The sequence below is a fragment of the Thamnophis sirtalis genome, unplaced genomic scaffold (assembly GCF_051295495.1).
Source record: "Thamnophis sirtalis isolate CommonGarterSnake01/CBP01778 unplaced genomic scaffold, rThaSir2_p1.2 scaffold_1, whole genome shotgun sequence".
NCBI lineage: Eukaryota > Metazoa > Chordata > Lepidosauria > Squamata > Natricidae > Thamnophis > Thamnophis sirtalis.
Window position 1 is genome coordinate 50,565,122 of NW_028261381.1, and position 17,503 is coordinate 50,582,624.

Sequence of the window (17,503 nt, forward strand, 5' to 3'; positions counted from 1 at the left end):
TGTGAGAGTGTATGGGAGACCGGGAAAATAATAGAAAAGAGAGGAGACATAATCACACAGTGATTTTTTTTTCCTCAGCTTTTTTTCCCTTGCAGATATTTCATTACCCAACTAGGTAACCTCATCAGAAGCAGACTCTGTTACAGCTCATCTTATAAAAGGCAACTCAGCCCAGTGAAATGGAAGAAAACCCAAGAAGAATCATTCAGAGAACCTTACTACAAATGAATGGTAGTGGGGGTGGACGTCATACTTCAAATCCAGGCCGTAAGTCCCTTTTTTGATGTGAATAGCGAAGTGACCAGAAGTTGAGGACTACCTGTATATATGTACATTAAAGTCATTAAACATCCCTTACTGAAGTTAGTGCAGTTCTTGTTTCCTTGGTCATGCCCAATTAGTGGGGCCTGATATAGAGACAGAGATACTCTGTACTCTTGAGGCCATAACTATGATGTGATGTACATTATGTGACAGGGCCCTTCCTTACCACTTGAAGCATGAAGCAGCTACATCAAAATTCAACATACTATGAGGACTTCTCAAGCTGGAAGTGCTTTGCCTCTTATCCTGGAAGAAGGAGCTTCTGAGCATGCCCAGAAAGCCTTAGGAAGTCCTTGAAGCAGCATCACACCAAGCCTTTGTTGCAGTTGTTTTGCAGTTGAGGAGGAGGAGGAGGAGGAGATCAACAGCAGTTAACTCAACATTTATTATTCCACTATCCTGTAAACTAGCAATTTCACCGGGAATTTAAGTAGCAGTTTTTGTTGATTAAACTCATTTATTTGGCTCTGCAAAAGAGAGTGCAAGCACACCATATAGCTCATTCAAGCACAACTCTTCCCTGCAGTTCAATACCTGTTTAATAAGCTAGCAGAAGCTGGTTCTGTGATGCTTGGAAGAACATTTAGAGACTATTGCCTTAAATAAGAGACCATTGTAATTTTTCCTCTTAAACTTAAAATAATCTGCCAGAACAAGTTCTTTGAAAAGACTGACATTACCATCCGCTACGTTCTTACAACCGCTCTAGTTGCAGGACATGTATTAAACAGAAGCTACAGAATTGTGCTAGCAACATTAAAAATATATCAGTTCCTGCTCTAGCTGCAGAGACGCCTTTGGTGTGCTTATGATTGCTTCCTAATTGTGCAATGGCAGCTGCCAGTAATGGAAGTGGTAATAAATCATATTTATATGGAGCCTTATAGGCAAATTATTTCAGGACGGTTGCAATCCCCTGAGACAACCTTAATTTGAAGGAGGAGGGGTGAGAGAGGGAATGACACTCAGGAACTGCCAGGACAGCTTGCAAGGCTTTTCCTCACCAAAGAGCAATGAGCATCCTCAATACAATAATGGTCTCTTGCTTCCATGTTGTCAGACTTCACCAAGCTTGGAAATAAAGTATTCAGAAACTCAAATTCACATTCAGAAGCAGTAGTAACCATGCAGCTTGATACTGCTAGGTCAGTTGCTTTACTGCAGACAAAAAAATAAGTCATATATATGATCTGTCTTATGTAGAACACCAAAATACACACACACACACACACACACACACACAGTGTATATGTCCGTGTTTGTGTATGCATGCATGTCTGTGTAAGAAAGAAAACCCCAGAGTTTAGACCTTTTCCTCCCACTCTTTTGTGTCAATGGACCTCTCACTGTTCTTTTCTCAGCCTTGAAAGCTGGAGATGTTGACCTGAAAAGTGTGGATTCTCATCTCATCTCTTTCTGCTTTTAACATGTCGATAAAATCTACACCTGATTCTTAACCCAAGATCCAACCAGTAAAGAGAAAATGTCTATGAGGAATAGGAAGAAAAAACAGTCTGAAATCTATGAGTCATTTCCATGCTGTCGAGCTTTGGATTTCAATGTGGTGATACTGAAACACATGTAAAAATGATTTGAAGGAGAAATGTTGATAGACAAAACATTATACAGGTGAGGGGACAAGGAAGGCAAACAAGAAAAAAGATGGAGATGTGACTTTTTCTTGCTTTGCTTAATCTATAGTAAAGTGTAAATACACAAAAAGAAAATAACTACATTTTGTTTTGCAACATTTCTTATCTTTCCCAGTTTCATATATTTATGAAATTGTATTTTCTTGCATTCTTGTATTTCAGAAATAGGAACAAGAGAGGAGCACGTGTGGTGAAATTTCTCACTGAACTTAAGTAACAGTTTGGTCTAGTGGTTAAGGCACGAGGCTTGAAACTAGGAGACTGAGTTCTAGTTCTGTCTTAGATACGAACACCAGCTGGGTAACTTTGGATAGTCACTCTCTCTCACCCCAACCCATTGGGTTTTGTTGTGGGGGACATTGGAGGAGAAGGAAAGAGTACTTGACATGTTCGCCATCTTGAGTTATTTATAAAAATAATAAAGGCAGAATAAAAAAAACCTAAACCTAAATACCTCAGTATATTGAGCTCTACTTATTTTAATAAGAGATATTTGTACTTTATTTTAAGACAGAAGGAATGGAGGCAGTGTAGGAACAAACAATTGGAATACTTTTTCTTTTAGTAAAATTAAACTCAAGCAGGCCCCTAGAGATAAATCAGCTTCACTTATGAAAATAATCACAAACGCCTTCTCTGAAACACTTTATGCTCCTACCATTAGAGTGACACATCTTTCAGTGTAAAACACTGAATTATTATTTATTTTTTTAAAAAAATCCTGCTTTTCTCATCTATAAATTCAGCATTAAAACTGTCATTATGAACCCTCGTAAATTCCAACACTGAACTCTGGCATAACTAAAAAGGTAGTAAATTATGAAGTGACATGCCAAGCAAGTGTACTTCAGTGAGCCTAGTAAGCAATTGAGAGTACATTGCAGAAACTCAAAAGGCTATGCATGGCAAGTAAAGAATGTTTATTGTACTGCAGGACTGAAATCATTTCAAATAGTCGGTTCTTTTTTTGAGAGTTCAAGTTCTCCAACTTTCAAGGCTGAAAAAAAAGGAAGCTACAATGGAAGAATAGACAGGAAATCCAGAATTACAGAGCTAATGTCAGGAAAGCAAAAGGTCAGAATGAGCCAAGGTTAATGAGGGATGCTATTAACAGGGCTTTACTGTCTGAACCCTTATATGTCTGACAGACCTTGAAGACATGATGAAATACCACATGACTGAAAAACAGAAAAAGAGAAAACAGAAGTTTCATCAAGCAATAGACCTTTTAATCTGACAGTAATACTTTAGGATTTTCTAGAGATGATCATAAAGATAATTCTTTAAGCATCTTGGGGAAAAATGAGGTAATTACTGGATATCAGAATGGATTTGTCAAGAACAAACCTTGCCAGACTAATTATATCTCATTTTTTAATAGATTGTGAAATGCAATAGCCAGGATCTAACTTGATTTCAGCGAAGTCTTTGTGCCTCATCACACACCACTTAAAACCTAGCTAACTGTGGGCTGAACAGCATGATAATTAGATCCGTAAGTGGCTGGAAAACTATTCTTAAAGTGCTCATCAATGGCTCCCCAACAAATTGGGCAAAGGTGTCAAACGGATGTAGTATCAGCCTCAGGATTTTTATTGTAATATTTTCATTGATGCTTTGAATGAAGAGGTGCTGGGATGTTTATCAAATTTGCAGATGACATAAAAATTAGGTAAGATTGGCTAATACCCTACAAGAAATAAAATTCAAAATGATTTTGACAGTTCCAAAAGAAGATAATATATGTAACTAAGGCTTGAACTATGGAGTGTTTGGTGTTCTCTGAGTTTGGCGTTTGCTCGCGGATATTTTATTATCCAACTATGGATCACACTAACATCATTAGTGTGAACGACTGTAAGATTTGCTGCCTATTTATATGCAGTAGCTTTCCCTGCCAGTTTTGGTGTGATCCATAGTTGGATAATCTTGATAAATTAAATAGACTGAAAGTCACAAAGTAGAATTTAACAGAGACAGGTATAAAATCCTTCAGAAAGAAAACAACAAAAATGAAAAGTATAAAATGGATGATATCTGACTAAGTACTAATATTGGCTGGTTATCATACTGGTGAAAAAGATATTGGAATGGTATTGATTATGAACGGAATATGTCTACAGGAATCTTCAACTTAAAAATATAATAGGGCATGCTGGGAATACAGAATACAAAAATGGAAGGGACCTTGGAGGTCTTCTAGTCTAACCCATTTGACTTACATGTCTTTTCATTGTTAAAACATTCCTCTTTTAATTATATATTATGACTGTAAGTCATGATGATCATAAAGCAGGACACCCACACAACTGATCTGATTTTATGAACTTTTTTGTGATGGTTGTTAATCAAATACGTGATCATTAAGCAAACCCATTTTTTTTTGCAGGCTGGTTTTACTGAAAACTGGAAGTAAAAGCTGTAGAATGCTGTCATATGACCACAGGATGCTACAAATAGGCATCCACCTGGGGTGTAATTGTCAGAACTGGGTGTAAGCACCCCAGTTCAAACAGTTGTTAAGTAATCAACCATAAGTTGAGGACTTCCTGCAAAGTGTAAAATGGTTAAAAAATGGCAAACTTAATTTTAGGTTGCATGAATAAAATTACAATATCTAATCCATGGGAAGTCACTGTTCTACTGTGTTTGTCATTCATCAGACTCACTTTGAGTATTGTGGCCAGTTCTGGCTACAATATTTTTAAGAATGATTCAGGGAATTGGAAAAAAAGGCACACGCTTACTACTTTGCACAATCCCCTGCAGCACCTCAGAACCCTGTAAAAACCCATCGATTCCTAAGCCAATGGATCAGTCACCTCAGAAACTGTCAACAAAGTTTCTGGAATCCAAATAAACCTTCTGTCAGGGTTCCAAATAGCATCCAAAAATAAATCAGAGTCCAAGGCAAGGTATTGCTCAAAGTTCCAATTTATTAAGAGAGCCATATTGGCACATCTGGGAAAACCCATATCTGAAAACTTCCCAGTTTTCTCCACCAAGTTGAAAGTTCAAGATCTTGCCCCCACACCCACAAGTCCATCACATGGTTCAATCTCCCACTGCCATGCCCTCAGTTCCACCCATCCAATTCCGGGCAGGTGCAGAGGTGCAAAGACAAAGGATGACCTTGGCTTTCTAGAAATAATTTTGTTGTGTCTACATAGTATGTGACTCCTTACAATCCCCATTTCTATTTTCCCACAATAGAAAATGCATAGAAGAATAATAGAAAGCGTGGCAGGCGAAAGACACAAAAGAAAAGATGACTGCAGGCCTAACATCTTCTTTCCTTGCAGCCAATCAGCCTCCATTTATTTCCAGCGCCTTTCTCCTGGCTTGGAACTGAACCGGATTTTTCTTCCAACACTAGAAACTAGGTCTTCATAATCTCTGTGAAGTGATCCAATGAGCTAGATATATTTAACTTTGAAAAACAGAAGCAGAAAGATAGCATCCTTCAAACACCTAAAAGACCAGATCCCTTCTCATTTTTTTCTCTCACTCAACAGTGCAGAATATGGAACAATGGATGAGGAAACCCAATTTTGACTGTAAGTTAGAAAAAAGTAGCCTAATGATAAGAGCAATACAGAAAGTACAAGCGAGACCGGCAAATCCATTGCAAAGTACTGCGGCCACTAAGCAGAAAACCATGTGACTGTGATGGGCTTTCCATTTAGTTAAGTGAAATCGCCAGGGTCATTAAGCGAGACATCATGGTCATTAAGTGAGATTTTAATTAATCATTAAAATCATTAATTTTAGACTAATTGTTAGGTGTAAGAAATCAGGATCATACATGAAATTCTAATTCAGAAGATTTATTGTTCAAGACTATAAACAAGAATCTAGTCAACTAATGATCTGTAGTAAATTGGTGCTAGATAAGAGAGAACTGAATTCAAAGGGGGCTGGCCGGCCTTGGATTGCTTGTGGGAATGGAATGACTCCAGACTGAATACTCTCTTAATTCCACTTCCAGGCTCTGCCTCTTCTTCTCCTATAATAATGTAGGGAAATATCAACTTTCCTACTACAGATTCTAGCATATTAAGATTGGGAAAAAACATACTTATGATGGAGAAATTATACCATCACTTTCAGTGTTTAAGGTAAAGGGATCGACAATCAGGATATTTTTAAAAAAAGAGATACAACTTTACCCCCATGTAAAAACAAATTGCAAGGAGAAAAACTGAATCTTTAATAAAACTCTAAATATTAACACACAAAATATTGTAAGATATTCTGTATACCTAGAACAATTTATGAAACAAAGCAAGAAGCTAATTCCATCTCTTATTATTTCTTCTGTATAATATCTCAGTAACTAATTAAATATTGCAACTCGTAATTGTACATTTACAAAATCTATGCTTTCTGAATATTTTAGATTGTGACTTCCATAATTTCTAACTATTAGCAAAGTTTGCTGGAAGCCTAAACATAATAGAAAAAAGCCCCATGTGTATAACAGCAGAGATAATAGAATCCAAATATATTTTAACAATAATTTTAATAAAGATTCATTGTATAAATGTAATAAAAAGCAGAAAAGAAAAAAGAAAAAGTGCAAAAAGAAAAGAAAGAAGTAACTTTGTTCCAGCAAACAACTTTAACAGCTTATCACTATCTCTTAAAATACAACCAATAATCTCTTCCTGCAGTATCTTACCCCATTCGCTATAAACACATCTTTAAAACCTCATTATCCATCCTAATTAGCAAAAGTCCATTAGGGGTTACCAGAAATAACAACCTATCTATTGTAAATGTGATTTAATAAAACCATGAATTCCTTCCTTTTACATTTATATATCATATTTATCATTACATATCCTTCAAACCTCATCATTCAAATCTAGTCAGTAAAAGTCAAATAAAGGTTATACGACTATTTTAACCTTAATCAAATAAATTTAAAATACAGCAAATAAACTATTTCCATTATAATTCTTAGGTACAAACAAAACCTTAATACATCATTATCTAATTCTTGTCAGAAAAATCCTTTAAAAATTTCCAGAAATAGCAGCTATTTTAACCTTGGTCAAATAAATCAACCTTATATTCCTTGCCCTTACTCCAAACAAATGGTCTTTAATCCCTTCAAATAGTGTCCCAACAATTGGTTGGTTTCTTTTCATTTTCTCTTTATCTCCTCTTACAAAATTTCCGATAACATCTAATATAGAAATGTTATCCATGAGACTCCTCTGGTCTATTATTTATATGTCCTTTTTAGTTATCAAAACATCAATCAATTTAATTTGAATATCCAATGTTTTATCTTTTTCCATATCATTCTCCCAGTCTGTCATTTTTAAGTGCATATTTGAATCAACTTCAGTCTTGTCCAGAAAAACTTGTTTCTCTTCCATAGTCTATCAATTATAGAAGGAATCTTTACAACTAACTCCCGAGTCCATTGTTCACAAATATGTCTCAATGCATTCATTATTAAAAGATTATGAAAAGATTTTGCTCCATTCTATATTATCAGATTGAGTTTAAGTTCTTCCTCAATGAATTAACTTTTTTTTTCATTACTAAGTGAACATTTCCTTAACTAAGCAATGCATTTTGGAAAAAAAAATTCTGCAAATAGAATCTTAATTTTAAAAAAAAAAACCAACTGATTTCTTCATTGGTCCTAAACCATGTCTTCCACAGTTTCAAGTAAGTAGTACAAAGAGGAACAAATACTTTTTCACTTTTTAAAATCAGTCCTATCCATAACTAGCACAAGTTACAACTTACCAGTTCAATTTTGTATGAATCTGAAAGTGGGTTAATTATAATTTACAGACAGCAGCATATGGCTGAAATTTTAGGGCTTTGAAGCTCAGAATGGCTGGGCCTCATTAGTATTTATATGTTAGACATGCAGGAAATCCAAGGGCTGGAGTTAGACTGCTATAAATAATAATAATAATGGAAATATCATCATATGGTCTTCTCTGTCACTAGGTTCAAATGCTTTACCATCTCTGCCCTGGTTGGGGAAATCAAATCAGTTAGAATTAGAATTAGAATTAGAATTGATTTTATTTGTAGGCCGCCCTTTTCCCTGAGGGGACTCAGGGCGGCTCACAGAAACCAGGGAAGGGGAAATACAGCACTAAGACGACAACACATAATAAAATAATAAGCAACATGCATACAACATTCGGGCGGGGTAATGGTCCTTATCCCCAGGCCTGACGGGCGAGCCAGTTCTTCAAGGCTATGCGGAAGGCCTGGACGGTGGAGAGGGTACGAATCTCTACGGGGAGCTCGTTCCAAAGGGTCGGGGCCGCTGCTGAGAAGGCCCTCCTCCTTGTAGTTGCCAGCCGACACTGGCTGGCCGATGGAGTACGGAGGAGGCCTAACCTATGAGATCTTATGGGTCGTAGGGAGGTAATTGGCAGAAGGCGGTCTCTCAAGTATCCAGATCCACTGCCATGTAGGGCTTTATGGGTGATCAGTAGCACCTTGAAGCGCATCCGGAGATCGACAGGTAGCCAGCGCAGCTCGCGGAGGATAGGTGTAATGCGGGTGAATCGGGGTGCACCCGCGATCACTCGCGCGGCTGCGTTCTGCACTAGCTGAAGTCGCCGGATGCACTTCAAGGGCAGCCCCATGTAGAGCACGTTGCAGTATTCCAGCCTAGAAATCACGAGGGCCCGAGTGACTGTTGTGAGGGCCTCCCGGTTCAGGTAGGGTCGCAACTGGCGCACCAGGCGTACCTGGGCGAATGCCCCCCTGGTCACAGCCGCTATATGATGGTCGAATGACAGCTGTGGATCCAGGAGGACTCCCAAGTTGCGAACCCTCTCTGAGGGGTGTAAAATTTGACCCCCCAGCCTGAGTGTTGGATTAATGGCCAAATTTTTGGGAGGGAAACACAACAGCCACTCGGTCTTTTCTGGGTTGAGTACAAGCTTGTTAATCCTCATCCAGTCCATGACGGCTTCAAGTCCCCGGTCCATCACGTCAACCGCTTCATTGATTTGGCACGGGGCGGACAGATACAATTGAGTATCGTCCGCGTATTGATGGTATCTAATCCCGTGCCTACGGATGATCTCTCCCAGCGGTTTCATGTAAATGTTAAATAGTAGGGGGGATAAGACCGAACCCTGCGGCACCCCATATTTCAGGGGCCTTGGGGACGATCTCTGCCCTCCCACTAACACCGACTGCGACCTGTCCGAGAGGTAGGAGGAGAACCACCGTAACACGGTGCCTCCCACTCCCACCTCCCGCAGTCTTCGCAGAAGGATACCATGGTCGATGGTATCGAAAGCCGCTGAGAGGTCAAGGAGGACCAGGATGGAGGGATGTCCTTCATCTCTGGCTCTCCAAAGATCATCCATCAATGCGACCAAGGCGGTTTCAGTGCTGTAACCGGGTCTGAAGCCTGACTGGAAGGGGTCTAGGTAGTTACATTTTATTATGCTGTGTGTTTTACCTGGTTTGGTTAAGCGATGTAATGTTTTTTGCTATCTAACTGTGCTGGTGGAGCAAAAAAAAAAGTACTATTTCTGTCAGCAAACTTGTCCCTAGAAACTTCCAGAAGGACAGGTAAATGTTCTGCACAAAATGCAAAGAAAAACAGACGTCAGAAGCCAGATGTGTTTCTATAGAGTAACTTGGTAGTTCTTTTAAAAGACACTTGCCTTTTAATAAACTTTGTTAGTCAGAAAAGCTGTTACCATTCTTTCTGATAGTTTACCATCATAGAGTAATATGGCTCTTTTCCTATAAGCACTTTTTATAAAAAATTAAGACAATATTTTATTAATTCAACTTATAACAAGTAGTACTAGATTAGCAACCATTCAAAGTTACGATGGACCTCCCCAAAGCTACTTATCTGTCACGCTGCAGAGGTCAGGAACCAGAGTTGTTCAAATGGCTGCAAGTTTATTCTGTGCTACCTCTAAACAAGAATCTGAACTGAATGTTGAATGTTTGAATGTTTATTTTATTTATATGCTGCCCTTTTCCCCCGAAGGGGACTCAGGGCGGCTCACAACTCAAACCAGGGAAGGGGGATACAAACAAAAAATTAAAACGACACAAAACAATACATAATTTAAAACACACAACAGTCATACCATTCGAGACGGGGGCTATTAACACTCTAGGCAAATTGGTAGTAAATAGTATCAATAGGTTGGACTTAGATCTTTGTGGGCATGAAGGTACTTGAGACTGATAATGCACTTGACTCCTTCCTCAGGTTCAGCCTGGTTATCTCCTACATCATGATCCATTTTCAAAGTTCCAATAGCCATGCCCACTCCTGCACTTGCATGATTGCATTTGGGACGCATGGCAACTGACTCTCATTTATGGCTATCAGCAGTGTCCCACAATTATGTCACTGCGATTTTTGGTGTTGTTTGCCTGTTTTTGGCATTTACGTCTCGTGAAAAAGGTTCACTTAAAGACCATGGTGTTCATTTAACGTTCACTGCAAAAGATCATCATAAAAATGGGTGTGGTCATGTGGTGACCTGCTTAATGGCTGCTATGACTTGCAACAGAACTCCAGGCTCAATTACGGTTTTAACCCGAGGACTGCTTGTACAATGAATAAATAACTCAAGCTTCAGATTAATCATAAAAACATGATTCATTTGTATAAAATGGTCTTTAACATCTTCAATGGCTGGAAAGCAAACATGCGTTGTAATAGCATGGTTCAGAAACCATTTCAGATGTTTGTAGAATATTTTTGTATGCAACCTTCATTATGGAGGTCTCACTAAAATAAGTTTCCAAAAACAAAAGCATTATAATAATGCCAAAACATAAGAAATAAAAAACTTTACATAAATTGGAAAGAAGTCCAAATGAACACAAGAACAGATTGATCTGAATGGAGTTAACAGATTTTCTTGCTTGATTTTATGGATTTTTGCTATTTGCTAACTGGGAGTATAAAAGAAAAGCTTTCATTAATTACAACACAACATCTGGGTCATTTTGGTTCTTTATTACATACATATACGTAGAGAGCGTAAAGTGTATAAAAATTTATGGAATTGCAATTACTACAGTAATTATATTGCCAGCCCTAATATTTAGCCTTCGGCTCATAATATTAATTTGATGCATAAGATCTTGTCAATTTTAAGCAAAATATACCCATCTTTCTCATAATTGACAAGCTACAAACAGTAGCTATCTTGAATCTCATCAGAAGTTATTAAAATGCCAACATCTGTTCTGCTAATCATTCTACATCAGATCCCTGGACAAGAGTCCTCTAATTAAAGTATGATGAAACCGCAATAAAATGAAAGCATATCTGCCACATCAGTTGTGGGTCTTTCTTTTTAAATGGAACCTACTTTGTCTTAATTATGCAAAATTCTCCCTCTGGCATTGTGGAGAAGGGAAAGGAGGAAACTGGCCACTTTTAAACATGTGTTTCTGTGACATTTCTCGGGTGGGGGGATTTTTTTTTACCTCAAATGAACTTAATAATGCCATGCTATTTCAGTATCACCAACTAAAATCCCCAAATCTCAAATTTGGGAAGGGATGAAAAGGCAGATCACCATCCAGTAACACTGGTTACACTTTATGAGGCTTATATTTTATTGCTTTTTCTAGAACTGCCGACAACCACTTGCTATGAAACAAAACAGAATCAGAAAAAGGGAGATAAGTTCATTTTTAAGCATAAAAGCCTGCTTGAAATCAAAAAGATGGAAAAACGTAGAGGAAGCTACAGCCCCTTTTAATCTCTCCCTAGTGGAAGGAAAGAAGGGAAGGGCACCAGTGTTGAAAAAAGCCCCACTTTGCTGCTCTGCCACTGACTTCACTTTTACGCATGAGAGCATATTGCTCAACCAACACTAAGTGCCCTTGGGCACTTGACATTAAAAGTCTTGCACGCATGGGGGTTTTGTAACCTGGACAGTCTGCCATCCCTAACATTCAAAACATTTCTCTAGGCAGTACAAACAAGCTCATGAATGGTTAGTTTGGATTTTATTTTTATTTATTTATTGTAAATGTCTTCACTTTCCTTAGGGATAGAAAGATAGTTTCCCAAATAGGCCATATCTTTAGCCCAAGGATCTTCAAATTGGCAACTTTAAGATTTGTGGATTTAACTCCTAGAATTTCTCAGCTGGCCATGCTGGCTGGGGAATTCTGGGAGTTGAAGTCTACAGGTCATAATGTTGCAATGTTTCAAGACCCCTGTTCTAGCCTATTGGCACCATAGTCCTCTTTCAAAAAACTGTAAAAAAAAAAAAACAGTAACAGAATAAAGGAGGCATTTGGCCCAACTTCCCATTTCTCAAAGTTGCCAATCAACTTTTAGTTTATTAGAATTTAAAAAAAAGAATACAAGCTTTGTAATTTTCTTTTTAAAGCCTAGAAGCCTTTTCTTTTGACAGGTGGCAATCAAAGGCATACTGTTACCAAGAGTAATTTGCAATTGAGCAGCTGAGTGCTGGGACATTCACTGGACCCCAAAGAAATGTCTCGAACCCCATTCCCCAAGTAAAATGAAATATCGCAAACTGCCATTTATTTTATCCAAAATGTTTACCATTGCTTTTCCCATTGGCACTCGGGTTGAGCGATGATAATAAGACAGAAAATATATCCATCAGTACAGATTAGGGTTAGCAATTAGAAGGCAGTGATAACTTTTATCTTCTATGAAGTGGTCTATGCCCCTTTAATCTGACCACGTTTCATCTTTTAGGAGCATATGCTACGATTCAGGTTAGATCCAATTCAGATATATTTATTTATTTGAGTTAATAAGCTACCTATCTCTAATGGACTTTGTAGAACAGTTCCTTTTGTCTGTTGTGCAATTGTATTAGCTGGTTGAGTGTGGCTTATTTTATTTAAAACATCTGTATAGCTGCCCATCCTAAAATCAGTTCTGAATAGCTTACAACTAATAAAACAATATAAAACCATCAATATTAAATAAAAAAAAGAAAAACCTGATGCCACAACCATACTTTTCTGATTCAATATCCTCATCTCATCCTACCCCAGTGTTGAGGGACCAAAGTTACAACAGCACTGAAAAAACTGACTTATGACCATTTTTCACATTTATGACCATTGCAACCTCCCCATAGTCATGTGACCAAGATTTGGAAGCTTAGTAATTGGTTCATATTTATGACGGCTGCAGTATCCCAGGGCCATGAGATCCCTTTTGCGATCATCTGACAAGCAAAGTCAATGGGGAAACCAGATTCACTTAACAACCGTGTTATTAATTTAATAACTGCAATGATTCACTAAACAAATTGGGAAGAAAAATCATAAAATAGGGAAAAACTCACTTAACAAATTTCTCACTGAACAACATAAATTTTGGGCTCAATTGTAAGTTGAGGACTACCTGTGTACAAATTAAATGCTATTATTAAGCATGATGTCATGTGGTTGCCATTGGTTATCTCCTGATGGCTTCCCCACTAACTTTGCTCATTGGGATCAAAATGTGAAGGTCACAAATGGTAATCACATGACCATGGGAACTTGTGACATTGTATTTGTGGGCTGGTTTCCCGGACTGTAATCATGTGACTGTGAGGTTGCTGCAATCATCATATGTATTAATTAATAAATACCATTCGAGTGCCATTATAACTTTGAAGAGTGGTCATTAAGTGAGGACCATCTGAACTCTTTTACAAATAGAGCCATTCCCTACTCCAGAAAAAAATGGTATCTTTTTGAGGGTTATCCTATGATGTCATAGATGCAAAAAGTAAATAAATAAAATGAGCCACAATCTCAGTTTCTTATCTCCCAAATCTCATGCAATCTGGACAAATCTATTCACACAAAGTCAAGCAAAAGACATTTCGGAAAGCACTTATTGTGTAATGTCCAAGTGGAGATAACCTCATTCTCTTTGTGACAGAAGACACTGATTATTGGTGCAGCAGTCACTGTTAGAGTGCTTTCATGTTGCCTGTACTCCAAGTCAAGCATAACATGACAAGACTTTAACTTTCCAACTGTTTACTCAGGAGAAAGGCTTTAACAGAAATAACGTAGCATTTGCCATAAAATATTTTTGTTGAAAATTGAAAGGAAACATTTCTGCTTATAACTATTGCTTCTATTACTTCTTGAACGTGTGTGTGTTGCAGCAAATATATACCGTATTTTTCAGAATATAAGATGCACTGGAGTAAAAGACACACCAAGATTTTGAAGAGGCAAATTAAAAAAAAAGGTTTGCAGACCTCCCAAAAATTTTTTCATGAAAATTGGCACATTTTTTGTCAAAAGAAAGGGCATGCATAGTCTTTAGGAGGCTTCCAGAGTGCTCCTGGGGGCTGGGGGTGCAAAAATGAGCAAAAAACAGCCCATTTTCCATTCATTTTTGCCCTTTCCAGTTCCCAGGAGCACTCTGGAAGGCTATGCATGGCCATTTTTGCCAAGGGGGTGGGGTTTCAGGAGCCAAAAATTCTGTATTCTGTGTATAAGATGCACCCAGATTTTCACCCTCTTTTTTGAGGGAAAAAGGTGCATCTTATACTCTGAAAAATACGGTAACTGGAGTAAAGGTAAAGGTAAAGGTTTCCCTTTTCTAGTTATGTCTGACTCAAACAGGACGCCGTAATCACCTCCATTTCTTAACTGAGAAAGCCAACCAGGGGTGGGTTCCGGCCGGCTTTACTGCTGGTTTGCTCATGTGCATGCGCTGGATGCACGCTGTGCGCGCATGCTTAGTTGAATTAAAATTGTTTTGCGCATGCACAGAACTAAAAAAAAGATGGTGGCGGCATCAGCGGTGACCAGGGAACCAGTTCCAGTGCGTGGAACACTGTTTCCTTTCCACCAAAGTGGCATACTGTATAACTGGAGTACAGTTCATCAAATCTGTTTTTCTAGTTCTTTTATTGCTTGAATTGTAAATATTCTGAAGGAAACAGTGAAGGAAAAGTGGCCGACATGGATAAAATTCAAGTAGCAGGTCATGCATTAAAGACTGCAGAACTGAAGTAGGTTCCTAGTCACTTCAGGGCCACCCCACTGTAATGTTTGGGAAATATTGAAAAGTTTTATCACTGCCATCGTTTGAGATTTTCTTTTTAACTTCCCAATAGAGCGTATAACCTGCTTTCTTAGTTTTCTCCCAGTCAGGCCTAACTTCACATTGTTGTTGTTTTTTAGATTTGTCAAGTCTGTTAAGTGTTGCCACCTAGTTGATCAGTCCTGCACTGACCACGCTTAAATAATTTAAGAAAGAAATGGCAGAGGAATTGTCCTACTTTGGGAAAGGGCAGAAAGAGAAATTTGTAAAAACAAAACCCGGGAAAAAAACCGCATGTAAGCAAATTTAATGGTTGCTTACTGTTGTTTAGTAACGATAACTAAGTGGTAGGAATATAAGAATAGACTATTGAAGAAGGCTAGGATCAAGTGTGAGGGAATGGAATAATGAAATCTGATAAGTAACAGGCACAATATTGCTTTCCTCTCAAGACAGAATATTAACTGTAAGAAACAAAATATGGCCAATTCCTTAAAAGGCAAAGCTGTTATCGCTGCAGGAAGAGCAGGAAGCAGAAGCCCCAGCACAGCACGGCTGACAGCCTTGCCAACACCCACATTCCAGAAGAGGCTTTTTCTTCCTTTCAGAAATCCTTTTCAATACCATAATATGAAAAGACCAAAAAAAAGAAGAAGAAGAAGAATTATGAGCTGCAGAGAACATAGCTGCCAAACAAAATGCTCCTTGTCAATATTTGTCAAACAAGTCAAGCTTTCACAAAAATACCTTCCCCCAAACTCCTGTGTAATCTACCGTGGAGTTACAGGGCGAGTTTCCAAGGGAAGAAATCTCTATGAAGCAATTGTGTAAGAACAGTGCGTGTGTGTGTGTGGGGGGGGGCATCCAGAAGTTTCTATAGTCTGCAACAAGTTGGACAGAATGAAGAAATCCAACTTGTGGGAAATTATGCACGCACACACACATACGTGCATACTCACACAGAAACATAATGAACAAATTTGAGCACAGAGCTTTCCATTCAACAGTATTCTGAGAAATTGTTTCCAATAGGAAACCATCAATTCTAGGTCAATTTTGTTTATATTTTACACACACACACACACACACACACACACACAAACAATAGAGAGAGAGAGAGACAGACAGACAGACAGACAGACAGACACAGAGAGACAGGGAGAGACAGGGAGAGAGAGAGAGACCCTTGTTTAATTTGGATGTTGTTTTTATTTACTAGGACGTATTCTGCAAAGCATCAATAGCAGAAACAAACTCAATCCATTTAATTTCTTCTGGAAGAATAGTAGTAGTTTCTGAGATCCAGCTACATCTCCTCTGAAGGTTTTATTCTCAAGTTAGAGTATTTCAAGTAGAAATATAATACAGTGATTTTGCTGAAGGGCATGCAATGACATTTGATTAGCAGCACAAAACATCAAATGCTGCAATGAGCACGGATCACAGAGAACCTGCCAAATACTTCCCATTTAATGTCATTTGGACAAAGGTTAATTTTTATTTAATTTATTTAATGTCTCTTAAAATAAATTATTTTTTATAGTACATAGCACAATTTTAACTAATAAAACATTTAAAAGACCTAACGTATCAACTCAAAAGAATACAAATATCAAGATTAAAAGCATCACCAGACATAAAAGTTAAAAGACCTTAGCAGAACTAAAACAACTATTAAATTAAATAAGTAATTAAATAAGTATTTAAAGTATTTAAAATGCACAACATTGTCTGGCAGACCAGAATATTATTAGGTGGCACTGAATAATTAGAAACATGGGGAAATACTCCAGGGAGAGAGAGCTTTTCAGCGATTGGAAACCCCCTCCCGCCCCAAAAATCTTACTTGCTACACTACTAGATTCAGAAATTAGGGAAACAATTGATTCATGAAGAGTTTCCAAGGATGAATTTAAGGGATTGAAAGACACATAGACAGACAAAATCTTAATCCCCAAGTTAAAAAAAAGAGGAGTCCCTGAGAATATTACTCTGCTAGTGTTTGCCAACTATAGGGGGCAGTGCTGATCTCTGTTTCAAAGTGATTGAGCCAGTGCTGTCCAAAGATATTTCCGCAGTCATGTGGCCAGCACTTCCCACCAAAATGGTACCTATGTACCTACTTGCATTTGCATGCTTTTGAATTGTAGGGTTGCAGGAACTGGGGCTCTTTTTTAATCTCCTGGATCCTCTTATGATTTGCACGCAACCAACCATTGCTCCCAAGTTACAATACATGACAAAGAATTGTAAATTAAATCAAATTGAATTTGAATGAAAATTACATGTTTGCTGTAACCCCCAGCATACCATTCAAAGACTAAAATGTGAGCTTTGACCTCCAAAACTGCACTCCTGCTTTAAGAACATCCAAGCTATGTACCTGATTCTTCAGGGCAAGTTCAACTCTCTGTGGACATCTTGTCATGGGATATAAAGTACTGACCTCTCCTTTAACTGGACTGAACTTTAATTGAGCTGATGTAAGCACTCC

The 17,503-nt window shown here is 38.0% G+C and overlaps 1 protein-coding gene across 1 annotated transcript in view; it reads right to left on the bottom strand.

Annotated features, from left to right (window-relative positions):
• PDIA5 (protein disulfide isomerase family A member 5) overlaps positions 1-17,503 on the bottom strand; it is a 255,318-nt gene that overhangs the window by 157,815 nt on the left and 80,000 nt on the right. The window lies entirely within an intron of this gene.